Below are 14,530 nucleotides of genomic sequence, written 5' to 3'. Positions count from 1 at the left end.
TTGTAATTTATCCACGTAATTTTGTATCGTATTGAACTCTATAATCCTAGAATTTATATAAAAAAAATAATACTGAAATACTCTCATCTATTTAACTCGAACAGTTTTAAATATAAAAATGCATGCAAGCACTTCGTTATTAGTAAATATTTATTTTTAAGATCTTATTTATTGTAATTTATTCATGTAATTTTGTATCGTAATTAACTCTATAATCCTAGAAATTTATAAAACATTAATAAAGGAATGTTCTCATCTTTTTCACTCAAGCAGTTTTAAATTTAAAAATTCATGTAGCCCATCCATCCAGCCATCCATCCATCCATTCACCCATCCACCCACCCACCCACCCATCCATCCATCCATCCATCCACCCACCCACCCACCCACCCACCGATCTATCTATCTATCTATCTATCTATCTATCTATCTATCTATCTATCTATCTATCTATCTATCTATCTATCTATCTATCTATCTATCTATCTATCTATCTATCTATCTATCTATCTATCTATCTATCTATCTATCTATCCATCCATCCATCCATCCATCCATCCATCCATCCATCCATCCATCCATCCATCCATCCATCCATCCATCCATCCATCCATCCATCCATCCATCCATCCATCCATCCATCCATCCATCCATCCATCCATCCATCCATCCATCCATCCATCCATCCATCCATCCATCCATCCATCCATCCATCCATCCATCCATCCATCCATCCATCCATCCATCCAATCCATCCATCCATCCATCCATCCATCCATCCATCCATCCATCCATCCATCCATCCATCCATCCATCCATCCATCCATCCATCTATCTATCTATCTATCTATCTATCTATCTATCTATCTATCTATCTATCTATCTATCTATCTATCTATCTTAGTCTAAGTTATTAGTGAATATTACTTTTTAAGACGTTATTTATTATAATTTATCCATGTAATTTTGTATCGTATTGAACTCTATAATCCTAAAATTTATAAAAAAATTAATAAATAAATGCTCTGATCTATTTCACTCAAGGTGTTTTAAATTTTAAAATGCATGTAAGCACGTCGTCATTAGTGAATATTAATTTTAAGACGTTATTTATTGTAATTTATCCATGGAATTTTGTATCACATTGAAGTCTATAATCCTACAATTTATAAAAAATTAATAAAAATTGCTCCCATCTATTTCATTCAAGCAGTTTTAAATTTAGAAAAGCATGTACAGTAAGCACCTTGTTATTAGTCAATATTAGTTTTTAAGATGCTATTTATTTTATGCTCGACCATGCCGAAATGTAGTAATTATACACCTGGTAGTAGCCCTTTAATGCACCTCATTAAAGTACACCTATTCATTATAATTCAGTTGTTCAGCCAATGAGATATCTCCATTGTACTGATTGTACCATTATAAAACCGCAAGAATCGATTATTCTCGGATATGCAATCGAAAGACAATTAGCGAAAAGTCACGGAGGTTGGAAATCCAATACTGTCGCTGAAGGTTATGTTCTGTTACTGTAATAATTAGCGTTAATTATAAATAATATTCAAATAAATTCAATTTGTCATCTCGTTTTTCAATGTCTAATTTAATTTCAATGTTATATCAATATTAATATTTAGTTTACTCTCTAGATTATATCAAGGTCAATGTGGACATCTGTTCCTCGGAAAAAATCAATACTTTCGCGTCTGCGCACATCTCATAATTTACGAGCTATGCACAAGGTCACTTCCGCTCTTCAGTCACATAAGAATAAAATGAATACTTCTGAATAATTTCAAGTTAGAAATATGGTCGAGCATAAAAAATCGTATGAAACTTGACTATAATGGTAATTAAGACACTTGTATGAAAATTATGAAACTCGCTTGCGCTCGTTTCATAAGCATACTCGCGACTTAATTACTACCATTATGGGCTCGTTGCATAATGTAGTATTAATTTATCTATGTAATTTTATAATGTATCGAATTCTCTCCATCTTTCAGGTGAATTATGGAATTTTTGTATAATAATAATAATAATAATAATAATAATAATAATAATGTTTACAATTTTGTTTTAAAAAAGAGCAAGCTATTCTGACTCAAAATTTACAATATGCGCCTTAATGCTCCCATAAGTTTCATACTTAGATAAGGATTTTGGGAAATGTCATTAATTCCGGTAATATTATTTTAATTTTAACTTGGGTCATAGATGTAAAATTAATATAATTTTTCGAAACGAAGACAGAAAAGAGAAAGCATTTGTCTGTTGGGTTCCGAAGATTTACTGCCGGTAAAGTACCAGCAGAAAGGTCATCTTGTTATGCCTTCCCTGTGAAAGAGCTTCAAACAGTTGATGGAATTACATCTGTGATTGGCATACAAACCCAAAACTCACAGAGTTGCACATCGTCATATATTTAGATCATGCTATTTATTGCTTCACCTCAGTAAATTTACATTCTTAGTACAAAGAATATGACAGCGATGCTAGAGAATTTACGAGTAGAGGAAATTGAGAAACGTCACGACTCCTCTGGGATTCAGACAACGGAGATGCAGACGTGAGTCACTTAAGTCATTTCATAATGAAGTTCGACTCGCCGGCCACATGCGTGTTCACGCATAATGTGTGACCGGGTTTATCATAGCTTTATAACGGGCCAGTCATACACGCATTACGATTATTCTTAGTGCGATTTCTAAAGTAAACTGCTTTGCGATATTATTGTCATTTCAAGGCATTTACGGATTTTAGGTGACAATTTTTATCAAAATTTTCACAGAAGACTTAACAATTAGCATTCGATGACGTTGCCAATCACCAATCAAAGTGTACACATTTTAAGCCTTCAAACTTAAGCTACATAGACCCTCAAGGTACAGTACATTCCATCGAACAAATAACTTAATAAAGATTAATCTCATTTAGAGCTTTAATCAATGAAATATCATGTTTCGGGACATACAGTAGCCATTTTCATTCTATTCTTGAGCAATAACAGCACCTTGACAGTGCAGAAGCCAATTGCTGTTCTTGATGAAATAGTAGCATAGTTTAATGTACACAATCACGAAGCTTGAGTTGATGAGGGTACTAGGAACAATAGACTGTGCAGGTACTATTTCACATTGTCTGTGATGAGGCGATAGTAGCGATCCTAGTAGTTAGCGGGTCATTTCCAGAATTTGTATAACAAATTATGTCCATCAATTCTTACCCTTCCCATTATTGCATTTATAACGATAGAGTTATAAATTCCTAACAGTGAGTAGTTTCAATACTAATGTAGTAAACGTCACAAGAATTATTTCCTTCATGTGAAATATTTCACGAGAATTAAATAAAATTCTCATACTGACAGCTAAAATGCAGTGTCCATACTAGTCAAGTTTTTCAAATGGAGCACGGTTATGTCCAGATAAAGGTTTGTTTAATAATGTAATTGAGAAAAAAAATTAAAGTAACATTTGGTATTATCAAAACTTCTTCATTTATGTCTGAGTTTATATTTCCTTAAATATGATTACATAATTACTCTAGTCCAGTAAGTCAGTCAGGTCTGTTTCACTATTCTGTTCCCATGGATACACAGTTGAAAAAGAAATCCCACAGATGTCAGCACAAGCCAAGATGATGCACAAAGACTCATTTTGATTGTACTGCTATGTTCACTCATTTTGATTTGTGTCAAACTCTTGCTTTGTGTTTTAGTCTAGCGTGCATTTTTACTCTGTCAGATCTGTTTGTGTAGTGTTTTCCACAAATAAAGAAATATAAAGTCAAGATCAAGAGGACATAATAGTACACGTGTCCAGTAGTTAAGTTGCTATTTTGAAGATTTTTAAGCAAAAACATTTTAGGTTCGCACATGCTTGTTTGCTTTGTCATGTCTGTTACCTGTCAGATCTGTTACTCCATGTCATGTCTGTTACATATTCAAAACAGTGCTGTAAAGCAAGGTGAGTGTACAGTGGCTGATTACTATGGCAGAGACATTGCACTATATTAATACATGCAGAATATGCACTAAAGAGTACTTTAATTTTGACGTTCTCAATCGTCCATTTGTTTACAATTTTTGCAAATGATCCAACTATCTATGGATGCATATTTACTACGTATTGAACTTCGTGACTGTATATAGGGCCTACTAGACTGTGATAGTAGTGCAACACGGTTTCTTCCTTTCAAAGATTAAGGGTGCTATACATAGACATTTCACTAGCCCGCGCTACGAGGGTGCTAAACTAGCCCTGGCTATTGACTGATTACTTGTACAGGATTCATATCATATCATATCATATCATATCATATCATATCATATCATATCATATCGCTAACACTGGTTTATGAATATGAAAAACGTTAGTTCGCTGATCATCCACCGGAAGCCCGCGCTAAGAATGTCCATGAATATGACCCTAAGTGAATATTTAGAGTGACCAGATTCACATCGATAAAATGAGGACACAAAGCTTCAAAAAGGAGAACATTGTTCGAAAAAAGAGGACAGAAAACATGTACTTAGATTTAGGCTTAGGACTATATTATAGTTTAAATTACGTCAATATCTATTTTATTACAAAATATTTACAGTACAGATTTAGGCTTACATCATACTTAAAAGAATGTTAATATCTATTTTATTACAAAATAATTATGACTATTACACTTTTACTACGTCATACTACTTTTGACCAATAAAACGGTACGAGAGGAGTCTTTCAAACAATCATGGCTGCTTATCGCACAATTTTATCGCGTCCCTAACATTTGTTTAATTTTATCGCGTCCCTAGCATTTATTTATTTTTATCACTACCCTAGCATTTGTTTCTTTGTTTGCCAACATTTCAAACTGCATTGGTCTGGACGTCAAAAAAAAACAGAAAATTACGAACCACTCCAGTCGATACACAGCACTTTCAAATATGACTCGCATTGGCATTCAAGAACATGAATTAATAAAGATCACTGGTCATAGCTATGCTTCTTCCCTGAAATCCTATTTACAAATAAATGAAGGGCACAATTCGGAAATCCTGAATAAGTTGAGGAATACACCATTTACATACATCAACGAGTTGCACTTCTTTTACGCACACGTATGATATATAAAACACTAACACCAACCACTAAAACATTCAAATTTGAAAATTGTACTTTCAATAACTGTTTCTTTTAAAATTATTCATGTTTATTTTTTATATCATCGTTAATTAAAACTTTTCTAACACTTGTTTATATTATTTAGGTTATGTTATAGCTTCTGCTATATGATATTATGGATAGTCACGTATCAGAGATTGTTTAATACTAAGATTTATTGAAAATCATCTGTAAAGTGACGTTGATTACTGGGATCCGGATAATTGAAGTGGAATGCAGCTTTTTAATAAAAATGAAATTGAATCAACAAAGCCTTCTTGATTAGTAACCGTCTACAGAGTTCAATGAAGATTCCATAGTTGGTACACCTGATAACATCACATAATTATAACACCACTGCCGTCCAGGATGCATCTAGCGTAATATTTGTAATGTTGAGATGGTACAATAATACATTAATTGAAATCAGTTGTATTTTCGTAAGTCAATTAATATTTTATTGTATTGGAGTACTTCGTTACTTCTAATCTTTATATACTTTCTTCTAATCGTGTAATAGTCAATTAAATTCCATTCGAGTTTTGATTTTCTCTAGATAAATCAAAACCTCTAGTGAGATTACTGTTGATAAAACTTAATAATAATGATTTTACAGGTACTAGCTACATATGAAAGCCAAGGAAACTGTAGTTATTATCAAAATACATATCTACATTCGCACATCGATCTCTCGATTTACTATCTACTGTGAGCAACGGCAATAACAAGGAGGAGCAAACAGAGTTATGATCATTGGCAAAGAGTACGAGTATATTCTGTCGATGTTGCTGCCACCTACAGGCAAATTACTTGAAAAAGGCGTCAAAACAGATAATTTCAAAATATCAGGCATACAAGTTACGAAAAGGAGAACATGTCAAGACAAAAGAGGACGTCTGGTCACCCTATGAATATTACAACATTCATTAATACAAAACTCACCAACTCCGTTAATATCTTTAATTTAGACCTAATTTCAAATGAGTTATCGTCACTTATTTTATATAGTATAGTATAGTATAGTATAGTATAGTATAGTATTAGTATGGTATAGTATAGTATAATATAGTATGGTATAGTATAGTATAGTATAGTATAGTAATTACAGCCAATAACTCCAACACATTCCAATCTTCAACAGAGGCAATTCTCCTCAAAATATGTGATTGTTCTCAGCCAATAAATTAATATTAAATTGTAACAAAACTAGCATAATCCAATTTAAATCCAGTCAAATTCAACCTTGCAAATATCAAACCTAATAATTAATAGCAGGTCCCTAATAGAAACAACAACCAAATTTCTTGGCCTACAAATCAATAATATGTTAAACTGGAAAAATCATATTAAAGAAATTACTCCAAAACTAAATTCAGTACGTTTTACTATTAGATCTATGCAAGAGATAGTAAATAAAATATCTTAAAAACAATATACTTTGCATACTTCCACTCGGTAATGAGTTTTGGAATAATATTCTGGGGAAATTCCACAGATCGTAACAGTATATTCCTACTACAGAAAAAGAGTAATTAGAATAACAGTAGGCGCTCAATCTAGGGAATTATGCAAGACTATTTAAAAAAAACTACAAATAATGCCCATGGCTTGTCAGTATATTTTTTCATTAATAATTTTCCTCGTATGACATTCTTACACTCTTATTCACTTCCAAGGAAACATTGCAATTCTAAAAACGATTTCTTTCCGGGCAAACTATTACGACCATAACAAAAATTATTAGATATCTTTGCTCGTGGACTGCTCTGTATCATCTGTGTAAGTGTAGACAGCTTAAAATAAATATATAGGCGCTAATGCAATCGTTTACTTGGTATAACCTTTAAAATTGCAGAGAAAATTCGGAGATTATGATAGTGAAGATTATGAAGGAAAGGAAAAAAATAGATATATATGGAAAATTTAGGTATTTGGAGAAAGTATGTCGGGGAGCAAAAAAACTCATATCCCCTAATCTGCCAAGGTTCGAAACTCGGCCTCTTGGTGCATTGCCGCCAGACGACTGAGATACAGTTGGATTCTAACATTAGGAAGCAAAGTAGCCTACATGAAATCATTAAATACTATAACACTCTGCCGTCACCAGTACACACAGCAGGAGAGCTGTGCTTTACACAATTGTTCGTCATGCTAATTGCTCTCCAAGCAAATAACTTTCCTTCCTGTCACACAAGAACATCAGTTTCATTCTCATTCATTCCTTCTCTATCTTTAAAAAAGACAGAGTAATATCCGTTCTTTATAGTCCATCACAGTAACGATCTTCCTTCATTCAGTATTCTCATTGTTATTTTATTGAATTTGCCGCCATCATATCCAAGAACTTCAAGGTTCAGACCCTTTAAGTTGCTACACATGAAGTGCTGATATTCCTCATACTAGAGATTTTGACCTCTTCCAACACTTTCTCCTCTTCTCCTCCTCCTTATCATCATCATTATCATCAACTATAAGGCTTCGGTTCCATAACTCGTTCCGTTCCCCTCACTATATTCTTCCTGTCAACTTTGTACCATACTTTCTGTTAAGGGGAGAGGATGGTATTTTTTTTAACTTTTTTCCTATTTGGTGTAAATTATTAATTTTTTGTATGTAGAGAGCTCATAGCTGTGGCAACTCAACCAAATATAAATATTTTGAAAAAAAAAAAACTATTTGGGAGCCCAAATTTGAAAAAAAAAATATATACCCAATGCAGGATTGTACTAAAACCGATATATCTAAACCGTTTTTAAAGATAGATCCAAACAGTTTTTGCAATGTATTTGCAAAAGTATGTTCTACAAACTGTCTGTAACAGAATTTTGATATTAGTCCCTACGTTTATAAAATAAACTATTAAAATTTAGTAACAATTTTCTGATTTCCTTTCTTGCAAACAAACGGACGTATTTTTAAAATGAAATCAATTAACAAAATTCTGTTACAGAGAAAAGTTTCCTAATAGCCTAAAGAATGTGTGTTCTAAATTTCTTGCATGTATCTTTAATAGCTCAGAAATTATATCCATTTTGTCTGGCAATGTAGCAAAAAAAAAAAAATGAAGTTACTGGAAACCGATAAAAGCGGGCGTGTGATTTAACAATCCATAGCGCAGGAAGTTTAAAAATGACGTCTCAACATCCGATAAGGGCACAAGTACCCACAAAATGTTATGCAATGCATTCCACACATATCAAAGGGTATTCTAAAGAAAAAAAAATTGAAAATTTAATTTACTGGAAACAACAATAAAAGTGGGCGAGTGATTTAAAAATCCATAATGTAGGAAGTTTAAAAATGGCGATCAACGCATATCACAGAGTATTTTAAAGAATTTTTCTTTTTTGAAAATTTAGTCATTTATCATCAAAAATACCATCCTCTCCCCTTAACATGCTGTATTGTCCATTTTTTCCTGCCATCGTTTGTTCTCTCGATCAAATTGAAGACTCTTATGGTCCGTCCCAGGAATCTCTGGAGTAGAAAGACGAAACAAGACCTCTACGCAAGTGATATGTGGGAGGACTAGGGCCAATCACTGCCCTGGGGAGGCACTGCTTGGACGAAGCGAGCAATCGCTTGCAGGAGAGGATAATTTCTATCTGAACTCTACTTCACCTTCTACCACGAGCATCTTACCCCTTAGCGGACTTCAGCTGATGCTGCCCGCAATACACTCCGGCACAGATAGACTTCGCCCCCATTTTCGTTCCCGGTTTAACTACTTATCCTCCAATCACACTCTAAACACCAGGTCACAGGAGAACCAAATCCTAGCAATTCCTGCCTATAGAACATCCCACTATTCATCCTCTTTTATTGTCTCAGTCCTCCGTGAATGGAATTCTCTACCTCAGAAGATTAGGGGCTGCCAGACAACCACTTTCAAGAAAAGGCTAAACGATTTCTTACGGGCGCAGTCAAATTGAAGTTATAATTGTGATCGAGTTTAATAATTTAATTTAATTTAGGTATGACTATCATTATTATTATTATTATTATTATTATTATTATTACTATTTTTATTATTACGTAATTATGTTATTGGTGTTGTGAAGATGAAAAGAATTGTCATTGTATTATATTAATTATGTATTATATTGTCTTGTATTGTAGTTTTGTATTGCTTTGAATTGTATTGTATTAATTATGTTATATTCACAGCACTGTAATTTTCTATCATACTGGTTGAGTGGAAGAGAAGGCCGAATGGCCTTAACTCTGCCAGTTAAAATAAACCATTATTATTATTATTATTATTATTGTTTTATTATTATTATTATTATTATTATTATTATTATTATTATTATTATTATTATTATTATTATTATATGCGCGAAGTTACTCCACAGATACCTGGGATGGACCATAGCTCATTTGTGATGTCTTCACTGCTCTTTTATTTTGTACGGATATTGCAGCAATAGATCTCAGAAGAAATAATTTAAGTTGACTCTACTTTTTGTCTGTCTAGTTTCGTCAGCGTCAATACATCAGAAAAATACGTCAGCATAGGGACCGTCACTATCTGATAGAACTTAAATTGGATTTCTTTTCTTGTCTTATCTTTCATTATTATATAACAAAATTATAGACCTGACCATGGGTTTTACATTGCCTGACATTCAAACATTCTCATGGGAGCAGAAAGAAAAAGTTATTTTTTTCTTCCACCATATTAATTATGTCAAAAGAAGTGCTTATACAAATTTTGGCCATTCCAGCGCAATTAATCCAAAATTGTATGTTCATTAATACGTTTCTTATAGAATATTATATGATATAAGGTATGCAATAATATTAACAATATCCAAACCGTTTGTAACGCAGACATTTACCAATTATCTACTACTAAGATTTATTGCAAATCATCCGTCCTCAAATGGGTTGATCACTGGGATCCGGAATTAACAAACATAAAAGATAAAGGGAAATGAAACGAGCAAAATAATGATTCCATTTGTACATTAAAACAAAAATTTACGTGTTGACATATAGATGATAGTGTAGAATTTGAAGAGAGACCTTAAGAATTTCCATTACAATCTTCTGAACCTCATAAAAGGGAATTTGAAAGGATTTAAGAATATTAGATATAAATTTTGGTAAACAACCCCTCGCTCCAAATAGTAAGCCTGTAACATCCCAGTTGTAAAGCGAAATGCCATATTTTTCACTGAGGTATGGAAGACAAGGTACATATTTAGCTCGCTTGTCATCATTTATCTGCAGTGCTTGATTTGTGTCTCGTTCAAAGCAAATCGTAGGGTCTAAGACCATCGCTTTCTGGAATGATGGCAATTATATCGACTCTTCTATGAGAATCATCTTCAGACACACAATGAATCTCCTCATGTACTTCCCATCCTCTGTTTCATTCAAATTCAAAACTTCTTCAGAGAAGAAATTTATATCTAAAAGCTAAAATGTATGAATTACTTTATACAATTCTATTCACAGAACTATCGTTATTATGGAAACAGCAAGTTCTTAAGGGTTGTCTGATGTGTGAACCACACGAGGACGGACAGACCTCGAAGAGCTGTTGGCCGTGCTTCGCTCGATACCAGTAGCAAGGTCGCAGCGATATGGCACACTTTATTAATATATACTGTACCAGTGTAACGATTTTTCTCGTCCAACTTGGTATGTAGTCTATAGAAGGTAAAAAGAGAGGATACGCTACATACTCTGCCTAATCACAACACGATTTCGCTTCCACAACGAGTTTCACACAATTAATTGCATAGATGCCGCAAGTGATGTCTATTAATTTCATATACCTTGAAATGTGATATGTACTTAGGCCTACTTACATTATGTAAATATTCGTATATAAACATACAACAACAACCTTTATATAAAAACATATAGTAACCACTTTCATATAGGATATTCAGTTCTTCAGCGTAACTGTACAATAACTAGTGATGTTGATCGTCTATAGGTAGGTAGATAGATATGTATGTATGAAGGCCTATGTATGTAGTCTATTTATAGTTCGCCCGCACCGAGCAGTTAGCCTGTGTGCGTTCCATTGTGGTGTCCCAGGTCCGATTCCCGTCTGGGCCATGAAAGAATTTGTGGTGGACAAAACGGAAAGCGAGTTTTTCTTGGGGTTCTCCCGTTTTCCCTCACAATCATTCCACACAATACTACACAATCACCCTCACTTTGCAAAGTACCGAGCCAATCCTCCATAGCAAATAAGGAATGGCTGAAAGCTATACACATTCGTGTTAAATAAAGACTATAACATAAGCTTATATGATATGATATGATATGATATGATATATGATATGATATGATATGATATGATATGATATGATATGATGTGATATGATATGATATATGATATGATTTATGATATATGATATGACATGATTTGATACGATATATGGTATGGTATGATATATGATAATTTATATGGTATGATATGATGATACATATGGTATGGTATGATATGATATGACTATGATATATGATATATAGAGTATGGTATGATATGATATATGACTACGATATATGATATGATATATATGGTATGGTATGATATATGATATGATATGATATGATACGATATGATATAATATATGATATGACATGATATGATATGAATTGATATATGATGTAATATGATATGATATATGATATGATTTATGATACATGATATGATATGATATGATACGATATATGGTATGATATGATATATGATAATTTATATGGTATGATATGATATGAATTGATATGATATGATGTGATATGATATGATATGATTTATGATACATGATATGATATGATTTGATACGATATATGGTATGGTATGATATAGGATAATTTATATGGTATGATATGATATGATATATGATATGATATGATATGATATGATATGATATGATATGATATGATATGATATGATATATGATACGATACGATACGGCCTTCCGTTTCATCCCTACAAAATGCAAGTTGTTCAACAACTAAATGCTAACGACAAATTGAATAGCCTACATTTTTGTCAGCAAATGCAGGAATTAATTCAACAAGATTCGTTGCTAATGGACGTGCTACTGATGTCTGATGAGGTTAATTTCCATGTTTCTGGGTTGAAAATGATAATTCAAGAGTAAGAACTATCTTGTAATATGCATAAATAAGAAAATTATTTCACTTTTAAAACAGATAGTCTCCCATGCCCCACCCTGTACAAAACTAAATTAATGTAGATAAATAAATAAATAAATAAACAAATAAAATAAGTAAGTAAATAAATAAATAAATTAATAAATAATTAAATAAATCAGATTTAAACTAAGGACCGATCACTTCATATGACGCAGTAATGAGTGTAAATGAATGGGTTTTACAAACTGGCGATGAGTAAGAATATAGACAGATTTTTACTGTAATCCTATGATCAGAAATTTCAATTTTCAACCGACAGCAGTAGGTACTTAAACTTACATTAATCACAGTGATACACTTTGTACATTACAGTAGATTAAATTACATTTCCGTATTGTTGTGAGTTAACTGCAGTACATTTATATTTCATAATTTTGTTCAGGTATAAAAATAAGCTATCGAATGTGCCGATCATGGAGATCATCACTGAAGTGCTTCAATTTTATTCTTTTATTGCTTTATCCTCTTCTGATCATTGACATCTGATCTAAACAGTCCAAATGATCACATCCGATACGCAAGCTATGTTTCTTACAATGTTTCTTGAATCAAAATCAGACGAAATAAGCGATTACACTTCTGTGTATAGTAGAGGAGGCAAGACCTGTCCTGTGATCTTATCATGTGACGTGGCTATATCAGCAATGGGCAAGGAGGGGGAAGATAAGTTTTAGTCTGAGATGAACTTTCGTGTCGATAGATTTGTATAACATCAACCGTCTTGTAAAAAAATCTTTCTGATAGCTCATTCTTCCCCCCTCTCGTACAGCTCACATGCCAGGTCTCGCCTCCTCATCTGTACACATCTTGAAGATGACATAAAAGAAACTGTATATCTTCTCATTATATAATCTACATACTAAAAAATATCTGATGATAAAGTACGTCAGTCATGTCAATTGATACCCATAGGAGCAAGCGCGCGCTTTAGAGCTCAGGAGAGCCTGAGCGCTTTACAGCGGAAAAGAAAGAGACAGACGAAAGAGGTAGTATATGCCGCTTGGTCGAGCTATATTCAGGGATGGCCAGAACTGATTCAATAGATAGAGGGAAGAAAACTTATTAAAACCGTATCCATGTTAATTTTTAGATTTGTCTGAGAAGTATAAGTGCATTATAAGAATGTAAGTTTTAATTCTAATGTTCATTTTTCACAAGTTTGATTTTTTTATTCAAAAGAAATATTTTTTCAACTTTTTAAATAGAAAAGTGAAATTTTCAGATATAGGCCTAGGCCTATTTATTTAGTAGCCTTACAGAATGGTTTCGTAAATCTAACATACCGTAAATACGTATTACTGAAGATAGTGTATTGAAACTTTTGAAAATATTCGCATGGAAATTGTTTGTAAGGAAATGAATTAACAAAGCAACTACTGTTACATCACAAGCAAAAGATACGTGCCCATGTGTTGTAAAAATGTCAGCTCTATAGCTTCAGCAGATTTCGAGAAAATAATTTAATATTCTAATGATAGGAAGTTGCTTACCAATACCACCTTAAAAGCATAATGCGATAAGAGTTTTGTTATGGAATATTAGTTAAACTCAAAACATATACAGCACCTAGGTAACTTTGCTTTTACTGTAATATTGTTTTGATTAGTTTATTGATTACTTTTGTAAGGCTAAAGTTACCATCAATATCAATTCCAACTTATCATGTCATACTCAATCTCTTTTTTTGGGATATCACTTTCTTTATGAATAATGTGTTTCAACCATTCAGTACAGTATAGCTGTACTACTATGGAATTTATGTGAATATTCCTTCTTAACTCTTTATTATGTTATTAAGATTTAAAACACAAGTGCAATATTAAGAAATAGGTGTTAGTACTTTTGTTTTACAGACAATATAGTTAATATCAAACAGAAAAAAGCCATATAAAAATAACGACATAAAATTTCACGTTCCGTTTGAAGTTTGTACACCATTGTTTTCTTAATCCAACAGGTTGCTTATTCATACACACAACCCTTCCTCTTTCCATACTTAGCGCTTGATGCCCGCGCACGACGTCAAGGTCAGAAAAATCCGCTTGCTTTGACATCGCTGATGTACGTAATTAACGAATCAGTCTTTTGTCTTTTGGAGTATATTTCAGAAGGCATATCTCGCCTAAGTTAGTGCTTTACAGTCTAAAATTATAGATAATTGCTGCTATTCCCATCTCTGTTGT

This window comes from Periplaneta americana, chromosome 11 (assembly GCF_040183065.1).
Source record: "Periplaneta americana isolate PAMFEO1 chromosome 11, P.americana_PAMFEO1_priV1, whole genome shotgun sequence".
In the NCBI taxonomy this organism is placed as follows: domain Eukaryota; kingdom Metazoa; phylum Arthropoda; class Insecta; order Blattodea; family Blattidae; genus Periplaneta; species Periplaneta americana.
Note: the sequence above shows the minus strand (reverse complement) of the source record.